The following is a 21,224-nucleotide window of genomic DNA, read 5'->3' as shown; positions in this document are numbered from 1 at the left end:
TGTTTGATTTTTCCTGTAACACCAGTCTTACCCTTGACATGTTTTTATTAATTCATTGCCAGTTTTATCACAATTTCCAACCCCCTACTATTTCTGTCTTATCTGAGTCCGAATCAATAAATGGCAAACAGTGGCTTCTAATGATTATTTACATAATTTTATTTAAATACCTGTTATCCTATTGAGGAGGTCAGGACTGAGATGCATCAATCTTTTAGGGGTAGAAAGTGCATGTGCAAAACACTAAAGAGTGAGGGAGCGCAAGGAAATAAATTCACAATGCAGTAATGACGGATTACACAGTTGAGACAAGTATGATAGATGAGTTTTATCAGAGTAAAATTGCAAAAGCACTTTGCTGTCCTTCTTAAAGGGGATTATGGGTACTGAATACCCAGAATTCATTATCCAGTTAGATATAATACAGGAGATATCTCAGGCAACTGTTAACGTGGGAATAGCAGCCTTTATACAGGGACAATGAACATTTTAAAAAATAAGGATGTATTTAAATCACATTAAAAAAAACAGATATGTACAACGCAAACCAGAAAAATAGTATAGAGTAAAAAATAAAAAAAGGAGTTTAACATGTTATGCCCATTTGACTGATTTCTATTTTTGATTTAGGAAACTATATCTTCATTTACCTCTAAAGTCTACTCTTCCTGCCCTTCTGTCCCAGAAAACCCTCATTAACTGGTTAAAAGATAGGAAACAAAGGGTAGGAATGAATGGTCAGTTTTCAGAATGGAGAGAGGTAAATAGTGGTGTCCCACAGCAGTCTGTACTGGGACAAGCGCGCTGTTCAACGTATTCATAAATGGTCTGGAAAAAGAGGTAAACAGGGAGGTGGCAAAATTTGCAGATGATACAAAACTACTCAAGCAGCAAAGAGTCCTGTGGCACCTTATAGACTAACAGACATATTGGAGCATGAGCTTTCGTGGGTGAATACCCACTTCGTTGGATGCACTATTCAAGATAGTTAAGTCCAACGCAGACTGCAAAGAGTTACAAGGGAATCTCACAAAACTGGGTGATTGGGCAACAAAATGTCAGGTGAAATTCAATGTTGATAAATGCAAAGTAATGCACATGCAAAAACATAATCCCAACTATACATATAAAAGGATAGGGTCTAAATTAGCTATTACCACTCAAGAAAGAGATCTTGGAGTCATTGTGGATAGTTCTCTGAAAACATCCACTCAATGTGCAGAGGCAATCAAAAAAGCTAACAGAATGTTGGAAATCATTAAGAAAGGGATAGATAATAAGACAGAAAATATATTATCTCTATATAAATCCATGGTATACCCACATCTTGAATACTGTGTGCAGATGTGGTCGCCCCATCTCAAAAAAGATACATTGGAATTGAAAGAGGTACAGAGAAGGGCAACAAAATTATTAGGAGTATGGAACAGCTTCCATAAGAGGAGAGATTTTCAGCTTGGAAAAGAGAGGACTAAGGGGGGATATGATAGAGGTCTATAAAATCATGGCTGATGTGGAGAAAGTAAATAAAGAAGTGTTATTTACTCCATAACCCAAGAACTAGGGGTCACCAAATGAAATTAATAGGCAGCAGGTTTAAAACAAACAGAAGGAAGTATATCTTCACACAATGCACAGTCAACCTATGGATGTTGTGAAGGCCAAGAGTACAACAGGGTTCAAAAAAGAACTAGGTAAGGGAGGATAGGTCCATAAAAGGCTATTAGCCAGGATGGGCAGGGTTGGTGTTCCTAGCCTGTGTCTGCCAGAAGCTGGGAATGCGTGACAGGGAATGGATCACTTGATGATTACCTGTTCGGTTCATTCCCTCTGGGGCACCTGGCATTGGCCACTGTCAGAAGACAGGATACTGGGCTAGATGAACCTTTGGTCAGACCCAGGATGGCCGTCCTTATGTTATGTTCTTATGTTATGGATATATCTTGCCAAAGAAATTTCCTGCCATTTCAGGAGCCTCAGGCATTGGCATGCCTTGGTCCCTCCTACTAGAAACAATTGTTCGTTTCTTGAGGGCTGTGATACTCTAGTCTAATCCAGGTTACTGGGCTCAACACAGAGGTAGGGTTTAGTGGCCTGTGTTGTGCAGGAGGTCAGACTAGATGATCTGATGCTCCCTTCTCGCCTTAAACTCTATGACTAAGTCTTATCCTGATTTTCACACAAGCCTCTTAGCCTCCACTGGAAAAACTGACCATGACTGGCTTCAATGATAATGAAGCTCCACTCAAGTGCAGTCAGCTAACCAAGATCAGGGCTGTCTCTGTTGTCCATACCAGAAGGATGCTCTTCTGTATCAGAGCCACCTGCAATATAAAAGGTGCCCAGGTCTGATTTCAGAGATTTCGTCTTCTCCAGTGCCACACTGCCACAGGAACTACTGGATGAATGGATATTTTCTTAGGTACTTTGTTGTTAGGATAATCTTTACTGCAGCCCAATATGCTTGAGAACTGATGCTGCTCTTCGCTATCTGCATGTGTGTGGAGCTGGGAGCAATATGATTGCCCCTGGAAGAATTGCTTTCCACATACAGTATAAGATTTTGAATCATTTCAAGCACTGTGGGTGCAGGAAGGTGAGTGGGAGGGAAGGGGGAGGGCCAAGGGGGCTGCCCAGTTCTTTGAATAAATTAGAACAGCCTTAGGAATTCTTGAGGCAGTTTAGCAGCAAGAGCTACCTTAACTCTGCCCTCATAGTGATGCCCTGGAAAAGTCAGAAGCTCAGGCTACCGTATCTGTTTTAAAAAAAAAAAAAAGCTATTATTGTGTCACTGACCCTAAAACTAGACTGCTGTTCTGAAGATTACATGTACTGTACCAACTCTGGTCTTCCTTACTGCCATATACACTGTACAGAAAGACAGAGCTTTGCTAAAGTCCTGATTAGACAAATGGCACGCAGAAGGCAGTCATTCTCGTTATATGCCCAATCCTATGATGTGTTCAGGGAATTTAGGCTCAGGTCCTCAAAAATATTTAGGTGCCTACGGTAGAAATCTATGGGAGCTAGGCACCTTAAGACCTTTTGAGGATCTGGGCCTTGGTGCCTCAGAACAAGTGCTTAGCAGCTCGCAGGACTGGGGTCATGATTCCATGTGCCAACCAAAGATCCAAGTACCACAAGACTCCATGGAACTGTGTCTGTGTTCCCATTGTAACCAATTCTAAATCAAAGCTCTGTGCTGCAAGTTTTCAATCATTCATCTACAGACTGTACAAGTACAGTGGCTGTTCAAACTCTAGCCACTGACTGAGGACTTCTTAAAGTCCCTTGGAAAAATCTCTTGATCCAAAAATAACACAACATGCAAAATAGCTATAAAAGGAACAAAGAAAGCAAAAAAGGACCTCAGTTCACTGAGGATGCATGCGGAGTTAAGGTAATCTGGCCATCTTAATTGTGAATCCCATATTTTAAAGAGTTTGATTTTTTTGTAATTAACTGAATTCCCTTTGGGTTTCATGGTTGTGTATCTGTTTTTGTTTTGTTTTATTTTTTAACTAATTACATTATCCTTGTAAGGATTTTTACTAAGTCATTGATATGTGCTCTCAGCCTTAAATTAAAGTTTACAAAGTTTTCTTACTGATATCTACATGCGGTCTACATTGCTTTCCCAAAATCTGAGACACTCCAGAATTTACTGCATCTTTTGGGAGAGAGTGAGATCATAGTGCAGTGACTGAATGCAGATGGCAGAGTTCAGGGCACCAGATCTGCCCTTAAAGGTAGAGATCAGGAGAGGATTTAGAGAAGATTTTGCGGGGGAGGGGCGGGAGCAGGAGGCAGGGGAGAACAGAAGGGAGAGAACAGAAAGCTTTTGTTTCTTTAAGAAGGGGGTCTAACCTCCTTATGGGGTCCTGGATTGGCGCTGCATAACCAGGAGAGAGACAAATTACTTAGAATAGATAGACTAGATAAACAGGAAAATCAGTGGGGAAAGAAGAGCATTTAACAGACTGTCTTGGAGAATAACTATAAGCTTTCATAAAGTTTTGGGCTCAGTGTGGACAGATGAGAGGTGTAAGATTTTTGTCTGGTCTGGATTTTTTTCATAGTGGCTTGCCCAAACTATGTGCAGCATTTTCATAATTGGAAATATGAGGGCTTTTTTGTTTTAAGATTGCAAAACTATAACGGAGTTATTGGTTTTTGTTTTTAAGATGACCATTAGTGGTAAACTTAGTGACAGCAGTCACCATTTAAAAATTCAAAATTTGCCATTCTGCAACGATGTGGTACTAATGTTTTTGTTATTCAGATACAGGAAGATAAGCTGGTTATTGCGGGTACCTGGGTTAATGAAAACTGAGTTTTTAATGGTGCCTCTTCTAGATCACATACTGTCGATAGCATGGTACACCAATGACATAGCTATATCATGCATAGATTGCAAGAGGATCATTACAGATTGAAAGCATAGGAACTCACTTAAATAATATAGTACAAATGAATGCTATTCTCCTTCCTAAGCACAGATAATTCATCTAGTGGAGATGAAATAAAAATTGCACCAAATCCTTGCCTAAAATATAAGCTTAATCTGAACCAAACCTCTGGTTTGAGTTTGTTGTTGTTGTTGAAGGTATCAAAAATTTGATTAACTTTTAGTTTTAAATTATTCACTGACACAGTACTCATTTAGGGCCCAGTCCTCTATAAACACGTCTACAGGAGAAATATTTTTAATGTGAGTCCGACTGATGTCAATAGCACTATTCATAGTAGTAAGTGCTACAACGGGGATTTTCAAAGGGACCTAAGGGGGTTAGGCAACTGTATGCTATTAAAATTCAATGGGATATAGGCACCTAAATCCCATAGCCTCCTTTGAAAATCTAAGCCTATGCCAGTAATAATCATTTGCTGTAGCATCTAGCACTTAGTGTCAGGGCAGTCATGTTTCTTTGAGTAGCAAACTCAGTACATTTTCCATCATTTTGCTTGCATGTTTGCACAGCTATTGATTTGATGGTATTCTATTTGAAAATGCTAAAGGATAAGTTGCATTATTATTTGCATTTTCATTATTCTTCACTTCTAACTTATTGCTGGGACTGAAAGTGAAAGTGACAACATGTTTTGAGAGGGGTCATTCTCTCAGCTTTTCCAGTTTAACTAAAAGAAGGAAGGAACAGAAATGCTATGAAAGTCTGTTCTCATAAGATTTCCTGTTTGGGGGTTGGTTTTCTTTAAACACAGACTTAAGAGTTTTATATACACTTCTTATAACCATCCAAACTTTGGAATACTTTTCCAACTGAAATTTCATTATTTATGAGCCAGGATATACTTATTTAATGAAAGATATCAGAAGCCTATAGTAGCTTCCTTTGTTTGCATTCAATTGATTAGCACTAGAATCGATATGTACTCACCTCTATTCCACTATATCACTTATTTTTTTCACTATGGAGGCATTTGGTTTGAAGGGAACACTCCCCTTGAAATTCTGTACAATGAAGGCAACACTAGACCACACTGATTACATTAGGTTGACAAATGACACAAGCATTAGTTACCCTCTGTCTCTCTCTGAAAACTGTATGAAATCAATAAACTCAAGGAAAATGGCTATAAAACTACAATTCTTTAAGTCAAGAGAAAGTAAATTGCTCATGCTGCTCAGGTAGTTTTGGATTTGTCGCCTGTTTCCATAAGAGATTTTCTTTCCAATAACTTAAGTCTCAGGAATTACAGTTAGTCACTATAAACCTAAAAGTCGGATGCATTAATCTTTATATATGCTCCCTTCCATTGCATCTTGCTTTATTTATGGAAATCATTTTGCCAGAGTAATACTATAAGCCATACAACTTGTTTTCATGAGGAATTGAAGTGTTAAAAATAGCTCAAAATAAAACTAGACATGAAATATCATTAGAAAACCACCACATAAAATTTACAAATATTTATTGCTTGCAATAAATATTGCCCCAGTTCCTAGGCAGGTGAAGATTTTTAATATCGCTACAAGTCTCTATCCAAAGCCCTTCTTTGTAGTTAAAGCAGGTAAAAACCTTTCAGTGCTGCCTCCCCAGTGTCAGAATTCACAGGCCACCTATATTATCTAGCACACCCCCCATTTTAAAAACCAGATTGATGGCCTTGGTCGTGAATGCAAACTATAGAATAAAGCTATGCTTGGAGTATAAGACAGATATCTGCTTCATATTCAGACCTGAATAGTGGGAGGGGGAGGGATGTGAATTTGTTTGAAATATTTGAGTAAACAAATAACGTTGAGACCAGTTCACCGTCATTCACAAATACAACTCTCATCTGCTTGGGAGCCAACTACAATGTGGAAAAGCTATCTTTCATCCCAAGACACTATGGAAATGATTCTGATCTCTCACACTGGTTTAAAACCATTTTAATAATAAGTGAGATCAGATCCACATCCTATGGGGCCAGATCAGCTTATGTAGGTCAGCATGCCTTTGTTTCAAAGCAGCCAAAAATTGCAATAATCTCTGGTTCATGTATAGTAGGTGTTGTAGACCTTACAGATCCAGGTTCATAAACTGACTAAGAAATGCACCTAAAGGGCAGATTATGAGATGTGTGCACATGCGTCTGTGCATAATTTGCACATGCAGCTACCGTAGTTGTGTGTGCATATGACCAATTAGATTTATAAATAGTAACGTGCATGCACTAGCACCATGTCTATCTATGCAATCACAATACTGTGAATCAACTGGGCAAACCTATATTTTTGCATGTACAGCTGAATGAAAGATTTTCTGAGAAATTGGACCTAAATATTTATGGAGAGCCTGATGCCAGTTCTTTCCTCTTCCCACCAATCTATGGTTTACCTGGCATCCAGAGGCCTCCATCCAAACTCTCCAAGTTACCTGGTGGTTTAGTGGAGCATCATCTAGGAAGTTGCAGTCCACAAGCCTCCCAAGCATCTAAAGTCACACTAAGTTATTGACACAATGGAGCCAATGTCATAGCTATACTACAGTGTAGGACCTATTGGGTATGTCTACACTGCAACTGGGAGCAATCTCCCCTCCCCCAGTTCAGGTCCACAGACTTTTGTTTTGGTGGCTGGGCTGGTGCTAATGTACTAATTATAGCTGTGTGGATGTTGCACCTCAGGCTGGCGCTAGGGCTCTCAAGCCTGGGGTGGTGATGGGGAAGAGGGGGTCCCACCAGCACAAGTCTGTGGACCCAACCTGGGAGGCTAGCTCCCAGATGCAGTGTAGACATATCCTTAGTGTCACATAAGTGCAGCTTTACTACACCTACAGTGCAGGACAATTTATTAAGTTAATCCAAAAGTGTGTTTAAGACAACTACGTCTTTTGAAAATGACAAGTTTGTCATGGAAATGAATGATTTAATACATTAAGCTCTGATCATGCAAAGATTTAAGCACACAAATAGTCACTGATGTCAGTGCACCTACTCCTGTGCTCATAGTTAAGTGTATATGGAAGTCTTAGCAGGACTGGGGCCTTAGTGGGCTCCCGTTCTAAATAAAAGGGCACCAATGACTCCCTGAATAAATATCACTTCCCCATGTTGCTAACTGCATTACATTTTTCAGATACTGAAACACTCTAAAGTCTGTGGTGAGGAGTTTTTGAAAATAAAGATCATAATTAAGAAACAAACAAAACACATGAGTGGGTGTAAAAGTGACTCAAAATCTGATCAATGAATCTTCTTTTGGGAGTTGTTTTAGAAAACAGCCTCAGGTCATTAATTTACTTGGGCAATTTTCAGTCTTTGTTTTGATGGATCAGTAACTTGATGGATTTGACTTTAACAGGCCTCTATAATGTGAAACAGTAGGGCTATTTCATCTTTGTTGGCTCACTTCCTACTAGTTATAATAAATTAGCTATTAGTTATTGGTTTAATGTGATAGCACCCAAAGGTGCCAATCTGGATTAGACTCTATTGTCCTGGGCATTTCTTAAAGCTACAGCAAGCCACAAGCCATGTCCTGAAGCACTTATAACATACGGTCCCGATCCTGCAAGTTACTTCACGCAGGCAGACCTCTTTGCCCATGCATAGCCATGCTTGAGTCAATAGGCCTCCATGAGGCACTCCTTCATGGAGCAGTTTGCAGGAACAGGACCTAAAATTAAAAAACAAAACAAAAACAAAAAAACAAATGAAGGGTGGAGGAAAAAGAACACAACATACAAGCCAAGTTCTAATGCACAAAGCAGTCTTCTCAAAATAACTTCCAATTCTATTGGTAGGAATGCAGACCCACAGCTGTATTCTTCCTTTTCAGCAGCTTTCATTTTGCTATCCTAGTGTACTTTTTTTTTTCCCGCCTGTCCCCAGTGCACAACTCACCCCTCCCCTATCAGACCATTTACAAATTCTCTGATCTCGTACAGCACTCTGCAGGCCTTGCCACCTGTACATCCCTCTGAGGGAACCTGACCTGCTTTCTCCAGTCTCTGTGCCCACCTGCCCATGATGAGAACGTAAGGGCTTTCAAGCTAGTGATATTGTAGGTATCTCTGTGGGGTTTTGCATGGACAGCATTTTACGGCTGTCCCACAGCAATAGAAACTTCAACCAAGAGCTGGTCAAATTATTCATTGTGAATTACATTTTATGTAAATTTAACCCTTTCTTCTTGTACCCAAGTTCTTCCAGCACTGATCCTGATTTCTGCAAAAGGATGTGTCACTCAGAAATATTTGCTGACTATTTTTGTATGAACAGTTTCCAACTTCTGGGCTGTTATCAGACTGTTCACTTTGACTATTCACTATTCTTTAGTCATTGAATGTAAGTGACCACCTAAGTCACATGCTCTTGTTTCTGTTCCCTGATCAGATGGTTAAATCTCTTTGAACTCGAGAATAATGAATGACAAATAGGAAATAGCACAAAATTCACTTCGGCTATAAATCTGCAGAAAATATTCATTTGTGATCATTTTTGCAATAATTTTGGATAAACATCTTTACAAACGCCTGGATACTTGTGAATAATTAATAGCACAACTCAGCTAAAAACAAAGAACCAGACTTGGTGCTTTATTGTGAAATCAGATGCTAGTACTTACAAAAAGCAACATACTTTCCTCATATTGTTAATTACTATCAACATTTCAGATAGTGTAAAACTCTAATGTTTATAGACCTGATTCTGCTACTCTTACTCACATGGAATAGTTCTGTGCTCTGCAAATAGCACCATTGGAATGTGTCTCTTGTTATCAGTTCACTTTTGATGCTTGATTATAAATAAATATTACGGGCCATATTGTCAGCTGAATCACAGCTTCAGTCGACATACCTGAAAAGTGATGAGGGGGGTAAAGATGGCTTAGAGCCATCTTTGAGTTCTCCTAGTCCCCAGCATAATTTAGAGCAGCCTCGGGGCTTCTTTAAATGATTCCCATCTGCAACAGCCCCCAAAGGGCCATTTAAGTAGCCAAGACTGCTGAAGTACAGCAGCACTCTGGCCACGCTTCCTCCCATGGCCTTCCCCCTTGTATGCTCCTATACTAGGGCCTAGACCAAGGGAATCCCCATATTGCTGGTTAAGCTTGCCTGAAACAGAGGGCCACAACAATTTAGCATAGTGGTATGAGCAAAATGCTTACAAAATCCTAAGAGCCTTGGCAGCACAGCTGCTGTTCTGCTAATGAGGAAACATGTCTGATGTGTGTTTGTTGTGTGTGTTTCTAGAGCATCATGAACAGGGTCTCAAAGTAGTTCCCTATGTTTTTTCCCCTCTGATTATCATGCATGGTATTGGGTTGCTTATTATCGCACAGTTTTGTTTATCTTGACAAGTGGTATTACAGCAAAGCTGTGTTTAAACCACAAACTATCAATTCCACCTTATTTTCTCCCAATTTATGTAAATAATCTCAGTTAAAGAGAAAAGATGTTTATCAAAGGCAAGCTGCACTCTAATTACATTTAAAAACTGAGTCCACCCAGCATGCTTAGAGGCACTACATTTTGAGGATCTGCAACTATTTAGTTAGCATACTGTATGTCCCCCAGCATCCACAGCATGCCAAGTTGCTTCTTCATCTTTCCCTTGAATGGCAGTCATTGCAGCCAGAGGCTACGCAATGGAAGATGTTCATTCAAAAGCAACATCTGCTTGCATTGCAGACTGTGCATTACATTGGTGGCTTTTGCATTTGCTTTTCTTCAAAGCTTAATTATGAAGAACTTAGGCATTTTGTACAGTATTTAAGAATATGTTTTCATAAAACACACAAAACCAATTCAGCGTAACATTTAGAGGCAAAATAAAATGCAGTTACATATTTTCCCATTCACATCTATATTTACAATGCACAGGCCGATAACCTACCACTTTCTACAGGTTCCTGAGCTCTCCCTAATCACAGATAACATTGCCACACAGTGACATTTTTCACATGCAAGGTGTGCACCTGAAAAAGAGCTTTCTTGAGTTCTTGTGGTTAATATCACTGGACAAAGGCATCAGCCGGTGTAAATCAACACAGCTCATTGACTTCTACTGTATGGAGTTACATTAGCTTACATCATCTGTGGATCTGATTCTCTATCTGTACAGAACCTGCTAACCAGATATTAGCAGGTCTGGTCATTGACTTCACCAACTGTAGAAAGACTCAGATTCACAGCTCTATGGCCAAATCCTCAAGTGGAGAAAATTGGGGTAGCTCCACTGATTTAAAAGGAACTACATTTATTTACAGCAGCTGGGAGTCTGGCTGCTAGCTTCTTGTAATCAAAGCCAGCACAGGTATCATGGCAGATCTTTAGGGGTGGGAGATGGTTTAGGTAAGGCTTATAGTTGATGAAAAATGATGTGTGATAGAGATCAGGTGTATCCTTAATAAAGTTCTGATGGGAGTTCAATCTAGCTCTCCTTGAGGGGAATAGTCAGACCTAAATACATGGAGGAGGCAAGTTGCAAGGGAGAACAAACCCTTCATGAAGAGACTGAAAGCTCAGGAAACATGCACTGAGATTTTTCAGAAGTAACTAGTGATTTTGCGTGCTCAACATGAGACATCTTACAAACGCTTGATTTCTCTCCCCCCCCCCCCCCCCCCAAAAAAAAAAAAACTTACTGAAAACACACCTCCCTGAAGATTTCACCTTTATGACAATCTTGGTCAAGATTAAAAAAAAAAGTGATTAGTGATACATTACTCACATTCCATTCATGCTTTAAAGCATATATTCCTGCAATGAATGTTATGTCCCTACTAATGAGGCTGTGGGAGGCATTCAGCACAGAAACAAAATTTAACTCATCTTTCTAAAAAAATTTTTAGTTTTTACACTCTGAAATCCTTGTGCCACATCTTGGTTCACATAGAATATACCAGAATGCATCATTCTGTGTCATCACAAATATCAACTCACGCCCTGTGGATCCATACTCAGAGGGACTCCTTGTGTACCTATCTTCCGCTGAGCACATAGACGTCACTGCCACATTGTACCTCTACCTCCAGACCTCACAGAGGGTCCTCCATCGGAGCCAGGGATCTGCTCGGGCTGTTTTAACTTTCCTGTAGACCCCTTCCATAATATGAATATCCCGTTGGGACCACACTGCCAAAGATCTGGAAAGAGGGGTTTGGGGAGGAACCCCAGCACAGGTGTGGAGACCTCTGACTCATCCACAGAGATGTACATGGATTTCACGAAGTACCCTTTGCTTTTATTATGGGTTGGGGCAAACTCTGCCTTGCTCAGATGGAAGAGATCAAAGGAAACTCCACGAGGGAAACCATGTGGAAATTGCAGGCCCCGTACACTGTTTTTTCCACATAAGAACAAAATCTGACCTATGGGTCACACTGGATGGAATAAAAAAACAGAATGTATAATGAAATAGGAAGTGCCAAGAAGATTTCACAGAGAGGAAACAATAATTTGAAAAAAGTTAGTTAAAATGATTTCTGCTCTGAACTTTCCACATAGCCTTTTCAGCGGAGATGTTCAGCACACACATTTGTGCTTAATTCAGATTTTGTTTTGTTTTGCAATTCACCTATAAAGCAGAGAGCTATTGCTTTTTGTCATGTATGTCACAAGCTGCTGAAAACAAAGCTGCGAAAGCACAGTGCAGTCTGTTGCAGATTCTTTCTTAGACTCAGCATTTGTGCAGCTACATCTCCATTGCTATGTCCCTGAGGATTTCTCAAGGGCAGATTGTCTATTTTTTCACTTCCCGGTGTCTTTAGTCATCCTAATTAGTTTGAACCTGGCTATAAAGATTAACCCGATCCCTTCAGTAAGAGGCTTTGAGAAAAGATTGACCTCATACCCTGCCAAGTCCTATGTGTGTGTGTGTGTGTGTGTGTGTGTGTGTGCGCGCGCAAGTGCAGATATCTGAAGCAGCAATGTAGGCAACTGAGCAGTATGTTCAGAAATGGCAAGTGAGACTATTATGATCTTTCCTCTTTAATCTCCAACAAACTGACACCTGATTCTCCTCGTATGTTAGTTTGGCACCTGTGTAAACTCCACTGAAGTCAATGGAATTCTTCCTGATTTATATTGTTGTAAGAGAGAGGAGAATCAGGCCCCATATGGCTGTGCTGTGGCCTTTGGGCTTGGCATGCTCTGACTGCATAATATCGCTTCATATACCTTTTCTCTAAGTAATCTGCACCATATGGACAGCAATGACATTTATCTAAGTAGGACAGATTTTTTTTCTCTTGTAATTGGTGAGGCATCCTCCAATGGCCTTAATCAGAATACCAAGAGGCACATGCCACTGAAGTGGAGGCTAGAATGGCTGTCTGGAGATGCCAAAAGGGAACAAAAACATAATGGAAGCTTTCTGAAGCAGGAAGGAAACCCTGATGCTAGAGGTGATGACACAGAGGGAAAATGTGATGAAACTCTAAGTTGTGTATTTGTTGGTGAAGTTTGACAAAAGTCGAAGGCTAGGGAGAGGGCATAAACTGTGGCTGGAAAACACAGCATACCTCAGACTAATAGATTTACAAAAACTAAGATTCCAGAAGGCCTGTAAAGCCCTGATCCTGCAATGAGCTTTATGGGCAGACTCTGGCAGCCCATAGGGCTCCCCACAGGCAAAGCCATGCACTGGCAGGGAGCTCATTGCAGAAGTCAGTAGGGTTCCAGCAGGGACAGGGAATCACCCCACACAGAGCTCATTGAAGGACTGGGATCTAAGAACAGTGTTCTCTCTCTCCTGTTTCCATAAACTTCTCATGGCAAAGGTGCAGACTCATCATTGACTCAATGGCCCATCTGTAGAAAATTCAACTTGGGACTCTGTTCTCATTTACTCTGGTGCTATTCTGGACTTCAGCAGAATTATTCTGGGTTTACACCAGTGCAGAGAACAGAATCTGGCCTTTTTCAGCTGGCCTGAATGTTACTATTTTTAGGTAATTTTTTTCTATTTTTAGCTATTTTCTAACTGCCACTCAATTGTACTAAACAAATGAATGAAAAATGTCCCTTCCCTTCTTTCCCATTATTTTTTCCCCTGCTGAAAGTTCTGTTCTTGTTGACTTTCTACATCATCATTATTGAATGAGTAATTTGACTTCCTTGTGCCATTGTTAAAAGTCTTTATTATTTAATGTGGGTATAGTAGTTACCTACCTCAGATTATATGTACTGCATATGGATATGAGCTAAAGCCCATTGAAGACAATGGAAATCTTTCCATTTATTCAGTTGGGCTTTTGATCAGGCTCTATGTGTTCGGTCTCTTTATTATACAAGATATTATATATAAGGGTATCATATTTCCTCTTACTCATCGTGTGTATGTGTGTGTGTGTGTGAGAGAGAGAGCGAGAGAGAGAGAGAAGGGGAGAATATCACATCAACATCTATATACTATGCATCATATCCACTAACATTTAGTTTAGTTGCATTTTTAGGTTGCACTCCTTTGAATTTTAGCTAACTTTTCAGTGTCATTTTTATAGTGAGAGGCCCCAAACTGCATGCAGCATTCCAATTGCACTATACCAAGGCTGCAGAAATCTGCTACTATTAAAAAAGAAAGTGATTTATAGCAGTCACTCATTCTTATCCTCAGCAAACCAGGCCAGGCTGCACCAGGGACATCTGCGTGTGTAGTAGGCTTATCCAAATGTTGAATCTCATATACCATATTACATTTGTACTGTAGTTATTACCACTTAATACACCTGAGAATGGCAGGATTAAAGAGATATGATTGCTTTACAATGCACAACGCCACACTATTTGTATCTACGTGGCTGTTGCTTTTGCTACAGTTAGTTCATAAGAGCCCTTTAACGATTTCACTTTCTATTGCTCCCACTGTATCTCTTATGCTGTCATCATCCATTAATGTTCCACTGAAATTAATGCAAGGGATTGGATGCAAGTGGCTAACTATTATATAAAGGGAAAGGATGGTGGTGTACATTCCCTCTCTTGCAGTGCTTACTCTGAAAAAAATCTCCTGTTGAAGTCAGTGGAAATCTTAGCTGAGTAAACACTGCCGAACTTGGCCCTTGATTGCTCAGTGGGGGGAGGAGGGAGCATGGGGATGAGGAGGGGTGATGCTTGTGTGCAATGCCTCTCACCCAAGTGTTTGCAGGCTTGTCCAGTACAGCTTTGCTCTGAAAATCAGTTCTCTGTGTGCTCTGCCCACTTTGTGAGTGGATATTAGCACTGCTTCTAGACACACTAAAGTAATAATACAGACTCCCACCTTTTGCCTTAAAACTATTTCCCTTCTTTCTTCACCCAGTAACAAAGATCCCTCCATTTTGTTGGAGGGCCAACTAAAGCTAGGGTGACCGGATGTCCCGATTTTATAGGGACAGTCCTGATAGTCAGGGCTTTGTCTTATACAGGCACCTATTACCCCCCACTACCCCGTCCCAATTTTTCACACTTGCTAGCTGGTCACACTAACTAAAAAAAAGCCTCCCACATCCAAGCAGCCCATGCATATGGACAGAAACATAAGGATACAAGTAGAGGAGCAGAGCCACTTTTATCTCACTGGTGTTAGAGTCCGAGAACTGGTTATCTATGCGCCGGTTCCAATAGCTCAATGAATTAGAACCTGCCATTGCGCTTCATTGAATTTTTTAACCACATCTCTGGTTGTTGCCAAAGCCAGCTTGAAGCCTTTCAAATTAAATTCATATTAGTATCTGGAAAGAATGTTTGGGACAGAAACAATTATTGATTTGTTACTGCACCAGGCACTAGCCCTCTAGAAATGTGGGATAAAGAAAGAGCAGTATGCTTGAAATTTACTCTGCATGATGGAGAGAAAAGGCACTGTGGGGTAAAGAATGACATTGACCTTTTCTCCCCAAGGGCCCAAAGTACTTTACAAACTATAGCCAAGTAATACTTCACCAAGCAGTGAGATGCAGCCCCCTTGGGAGTGCAACATTGAAACTGCTTAGCTGTGTTGAAGAATATGATAGCCAACTGAAACTGCCCAGGGAATTTTATGTAGGATACAATTAGAACATGATAACCCATAGGTATTTGGATAGGACATAGGATCAAACATCTTTACTTTTCTAAGAAGAGCTGGGAACCAATAACCCCTGGTTTTCCAGAGGGGAACTTTAATGACAAAGAGCCAGAGTTTCAGTTTGATGTCTAATCCAAAATGTAGCACCTCCAGCAGCACAGGCAGGCTGAGGTATTGGTGCAGAAGTGACTCAGAGAAATGGGGTCCCTCTACTGAGTCCCCAAAGCCATTTCCACAAGCACCCTGCTTTCTGTGAGCGGTCCAAATATTGACCAGTTGCAACCATGCTTAGTTAATAAAATATTAGGGAAATCATAGTTGGAAGAACCATTTGAAGGAAACAGGTTCATAAAATTCATTCCGCGCCCCCTCCTCCCCCCCAAAACACACACAAAGAAAACCAAATGTGTTATCACAGCAGTAGTGGTCCTCAGCTTAGATATAGCCAAGGTAATTTATGACAGGTTAAGGGGTAATCATCCCAGACTTCACATGAGGCCAACAAATTTCCTAGACCAGTGCTTCAATCACATTTGCCTGACGACATGTTTGATGTTTAGGGGTTTTTTTTGTTTTTTGTGTTTTTTAAATGTGAACATCGTATATAATTTATGACCTACAAAAGAAACCACCAAATAGCATGTATTCTCATTTATATTGTAGTGAACTAGAGAGTGTTATATGACAAAGATGATTGAAATTCAAATATACCATAAATTTAAAATGTTTGTGTTTACTGTGAGGGTTAAGGTTTTTACATTATGTAAATGATATAATTGGATACTCTATGCTGACAGAAATGATAAATTACATTATAAAAGCTCCAGTACATTTAAATATGGAATGTTTCTGTTCCCCCCCCCCAAAAAAAATTAAATTACACCACTTTATATGAAAGCCACAAACATAATATCAGAAGAACAAATTTAAATTGTTTACTTTAATCCAAATTCCCAAGGCCATATTCTAATTTGCACTGCCAGTGGGATACAAAGGGGCCTTCATGTAACTAAGGATATGATTCCTAGCGTGAGATTTTCAAAAGTACTTAGGTCCCATTGAAGCACCAAAATAAGTGGCCAGGTTTTCAAAAGAGGGCAACTTGTTGAATGTGGAGCACTTTGAAAATCTTGCCTTAAGTGTCACAGCGGGAGCTTCCGGAAACTGACGGCTTTAAAAATCTAGCCCTTGTTTAGGTACTTGACTGGGAACTGAACTCTTTTGAAAATCTTGCTCCCTTGCCTATGTTCCCTAAGGACCTGAGCCTGTTTCTATTGAAATCAACATCTACCCCAGGGGTCGGCAACCTTTCAGAAGTGGTGTGCCGAGTCTTCATTTATTCACTCTAATTTAAGGTTTCGTGTGCCAGTAATACATTTTAACTTTTTAGAATGTCTTTTTTTATAAGTCTATAATATATAACTAAACTATTGCTGTATGTAAAGTAAATAAGGTTTTTAAAATGTTTAAGAAGCTTCGTTTAAAAATTAAATTAAAATGCAGAGCCCCCCCCGGACCTGTGGCCAGGACCCGCGCCGCGTGAGTGCCACTCAAAATCAGCTCGCGTGCTGCCTTTGGCACGCATGCCATAGGTTGCCTACTCCTGATCTAACCTCTCACTGACATCTGTGAGGGCATGACTGTGCCCTGTCCTGACGGCCACAGACATTACATAGTGAATTTGTTTAAACATCGGCCTAAGCTGGAACATTAGAAACTGAGTATCTTAAAGGCTGGCAAATGGGTTTGGAAACCGCATTCATTCTATGTTCTGGTCCACATCCATACTAATTTCTCAGAGTATTATGCAGTACCAAACCAATATGCAGGGAGCTGTGTATAAGGGCTACATGCCAAACCATGGATAGTTTTAAGGAAATTAGCAATTTGTGCCAGCTCCTATTACAGCTTTAATAGTACAGCACCTCACCTTGCCAGAAAAATGAATGTACTAGTTATGAACCCTAACATAATGTTTTACGATAAAGCATTTTTTGAGGAGATGCCCCCATTTTGAAGAATGGCTAGTACAGGGGGGGTTACATAATACTACACACTGAATTGCTCCTTAAAACTGATTAGCTTTTACCTCCCAAACCTTAGTCCATGCATCTCCTGACTGATAGCATCATGTATGCCCAAAGCAGAGCGCTGAGCTGCATCCCTCAGGCCAAACCTCTCAAGTGTCCCCCATTTCAATGAAGTGTACTTCATTTTAGTGCTAAAATTACCTGGCTTCTACATAAGTCTGGTGTCCCCTCACTCTTATTGCTGGTCTTTATTAATTCTCTAAATAATTAAACATGAAACTGAGGCTACTGGAAGAGCTATTTATACTAAAGGAATGATTCCCACAGCATGAATCCTGCATGAATAATGTTTGTGTTCCTTATTTTGGGCCTTTGTCACACATTGCCCCCCACATGTGGGCCTTGGCAGGTTGAGAGGTAGGTTTCCCCCTGCTTCCGGTATTAGTGATGCCCTCTGTCATGGTATGGCAGACACAGGACCTTCAACCCGCAGATTTAGTAGGTAACTTGAAGTAGAAATTGTTTTAAAATGTAGAGCCAGGTTCTGCTGTCCTTGCTCCTATTGAGTTGTACCTTACTCTGAGTTTGCCCACTGAAGTCAATGGGACGACTGGTGAAGTAAGATACTAATCAGTGTGAGTAAGGATAGTAGAATCTGCCCATCATTATTTGTAGTTTTTAACATTCATGCTGTATGGTTATTCTAGAAATGAGTTTGGATCCTAGACTTTAAAAAACAAACAAACAAACAAACAAAAAATGATTTAAAGACTTTTTCTGTTCCCCTTTTAAAGGATTGTGACCAAGTGTTACCCAAGCCAGATCACCATCCAAATCACTCTAGACTCAATAACTTCAACAACTTTCACACATACAGTCAGAACATTTGTTGAGGCAGCCATGTAGTCTAGACAACTTCCCAAACTGAATCCTTACTTAGCTGCCACTGATACACAATACATATATTGAAGCATCATTGCAAACACTTTAACAATTATTTCTGTAGTGCACACTCCTGCTGAGAAGGCACTTGGCTACAGAATGCCAAGTCCCACATTCAAAGCTAGACTGTATCTTTTGTCCATCATTTTGAGATTTTTCTCATAACCATTACATGATTTCTGTAAAGGGAAATCATGCCTTACCAATCTAGTCAAATTCTTTGAGCCGGGTCAACAAACATGTGGACAAGGGTGATGCAGTGGATATAGTGTACTTGGACTGTCAGAAAGCCTTTGATAAGGTCCCTCACCAAAGGCTCTTAAGCAAAATAATCAGTCATGGGAAAGAAGGAACATTTTATCTCTCATGAATCAGTAACTGGTTAAAAGACAGGAAACTGAGGGTAGGAATAAAGGGTCAGTTGTCAGAATGGAGAGAGGTAAATAGCGGGGTCCCCCAGGGATCTGAGCTGGGACCAGTGCTGTTCAACATATTCATATCTGGAAAAAGGGGTAAACAGTGAGTTGATAAAGTTTGCAAATGATTACTCAAGATAATGGAGTTACAAAGGATCTCACAAAACTGGGTGACTGGGCAACAAAATGGCAAATGAAATTCAATGTTAATAGATGCAAAATAATGCATAGTGGAAAACATAATCCCAAGTATACATAAAAACGGATGGGGTCTAAATTAGCTGTTACCACTCAAGAAAGAGATCTTGGCGTCATTGTGGATAGTTCTCTGAAAACACTCAATGTGCAGCAGCAGTCAAAAAAGCTAACAGAATGTTAGGAACCATTAAGAAAGGACTATATAAGAAGATAGAAAATATCATAATGCCACTATATAAATCCATGGTACACCCACACCTTGAATATTGTGTTCAGTTCTGGTCACATCTCAAAAATGATATATTAGAAATGGAAAAGATACATAGAGGGGTAGCAAAAATGATTAAGGGTATGGAACAGCTTCCATATGTGGAGAGATTAAAAAGACTGGGACAATTCATCTTGGAAAACAGACAACTAAGGGGTGATATGATAGACATTATTATGAATAGTGTGGAGAAGGTGAATAAGGAAGTGTTGTTTACCCCTTCATATAACACAAGAAGTAGGGGGTCACCCAATGAAATTAATGGGCAGCAGGTTTAAAACAAACAGAAGGAAGTGCTTCTTCACACAATGCACAGTCAACCTGTGGAACTCATTGCACGGGGGTGTTGTGAAGGCCAAGACTATAAGTGGATTCAAAAAACAATTAGATAAGTTCATGGAGGATAGGTCCATCAATGGCTATTGCTTGATGGCCAGGGATGCAACCCCATGCTCTGGGTGTCCCTAAACCTCTGATTGCCAGATGCTGGGAAAGGGCGACAGGGAGTGGGATCACTTGATGATTGCCGGTTCTCTTCATTCCCTTTGAAGCATTTGGCATTGGCCACTGTCAGAAGACAGGTACTGGACTAGATGGACCTTCAGTCTGACCCAGTATGGCCATTCTTATGTCTGTGTGTGTTTAAGAATTTACTGTGGCATCTTTAAAATCAGCTTCATTCTTTCATACCATATATAAATGCAGAAATATTAGAAATACACACTGATAAGAAAATAAGTACAATTATACCTGAGAGGTATATTTATAGAACCCTTTGAAGAAGTCTTGAGTGCTTCTGCATTCATTATACTTCTACCCCATGAGCTAGCATTAAACTACACACCACAGGTCAAACCCACAATATAATTTGAACAGTGGGGTGGTTATAAGTGGTATACATTTCTTGGGTTTTATTTTGTTTCATTTCATGCTACAAAGGGGAAACAAGCCTCTTATGAGCTGAGATATTTTGGTTTTTCATGTAAATATGTATTTAGACAAAGTTTAAAAAAATACTAGTTGTATTTACACACTCCTCTGGAGTGTCATCTCTGCAGGAACCATTAGAGAGTATTGCATGGTATCAACCCAGAGATCAAAGTCCATCGCCATGGAGTGGTTACAAAAGTCCACTCCTGCAACGTAATGAGCACCTGATGGGAAGCAGATGAACTGCTTATTCTCCTATTGGCAGTTGAGGGTGCTCAGCATTTTATAGACCCAAATACAGGCATGTACTGTACATAAAGAGTGGAACAAATTCTGCCCTCACTTTATGCCTCTGCATCCCCGTTTCCCTCACTGAGGATGCACAGTGTGCAGTTTGGTCCAGTATGAAAAATATACTGCTCCAGCAGATGTAAATTACATTTTTAGCCATATGGAAAATAGGTAGCCGTATGTCATGGGTTCTGCTCACTGGGAGCAGCACCTCCTGCTGGCCATCCTGGGAATTAGCTCGGCCAGCTTGCGCTCTTCCTCCAGTGGTGTCTTCCCCCCATCCAGGCTCACTCTGCTGCCCTGTTCACTCTCAGATCTGCAACTTCCTCTCGTGGCTTGGCCCTCCAGCCAGGTCATTAAAGTCCTCCCCTTTCGAGCAATTCACAGTCTTTCCAGGCCTGCTGGCTGGCTGTGGCCTCCAACGCCCTCGCCACTCCCCATTTGCTAGTAGGATAATACAGGCCCACCCTCTGCAGTCCCTGTACAGTCCTACCTCTTACTGCTGTTTCCCTGGGCTTCCTCATACACATCTGGCTTTCCCCCTCTCTGGACTTGCCAGCCTCCAACTCCCTCCACTCAGGGCGTGACTGCAACCTACTTCTGTGCTGCCTATCCCAGCAGCAGCAGCCCCCCACTGCAGCCAGCTAC

The sequence above is a fragment of the Emys orbicularis genome, chromosome 5 (assembly GCF_028017835.1).
Source record: "Emys orbicularis isolate rEmyOrb1 chromosome 5, rEmyOrb1.hap1, whole genome shotgun sequence".
Lineage (NCBI taxonomy): Eukaryota > Metazoa > Chordata > Testudines > Emydidae > Emys > Emys orbicularis.
The sequence above is the reverse complement of the archived record's forward strand: the minus strand, read 5'-3'. Positions refer to the sequence as shown.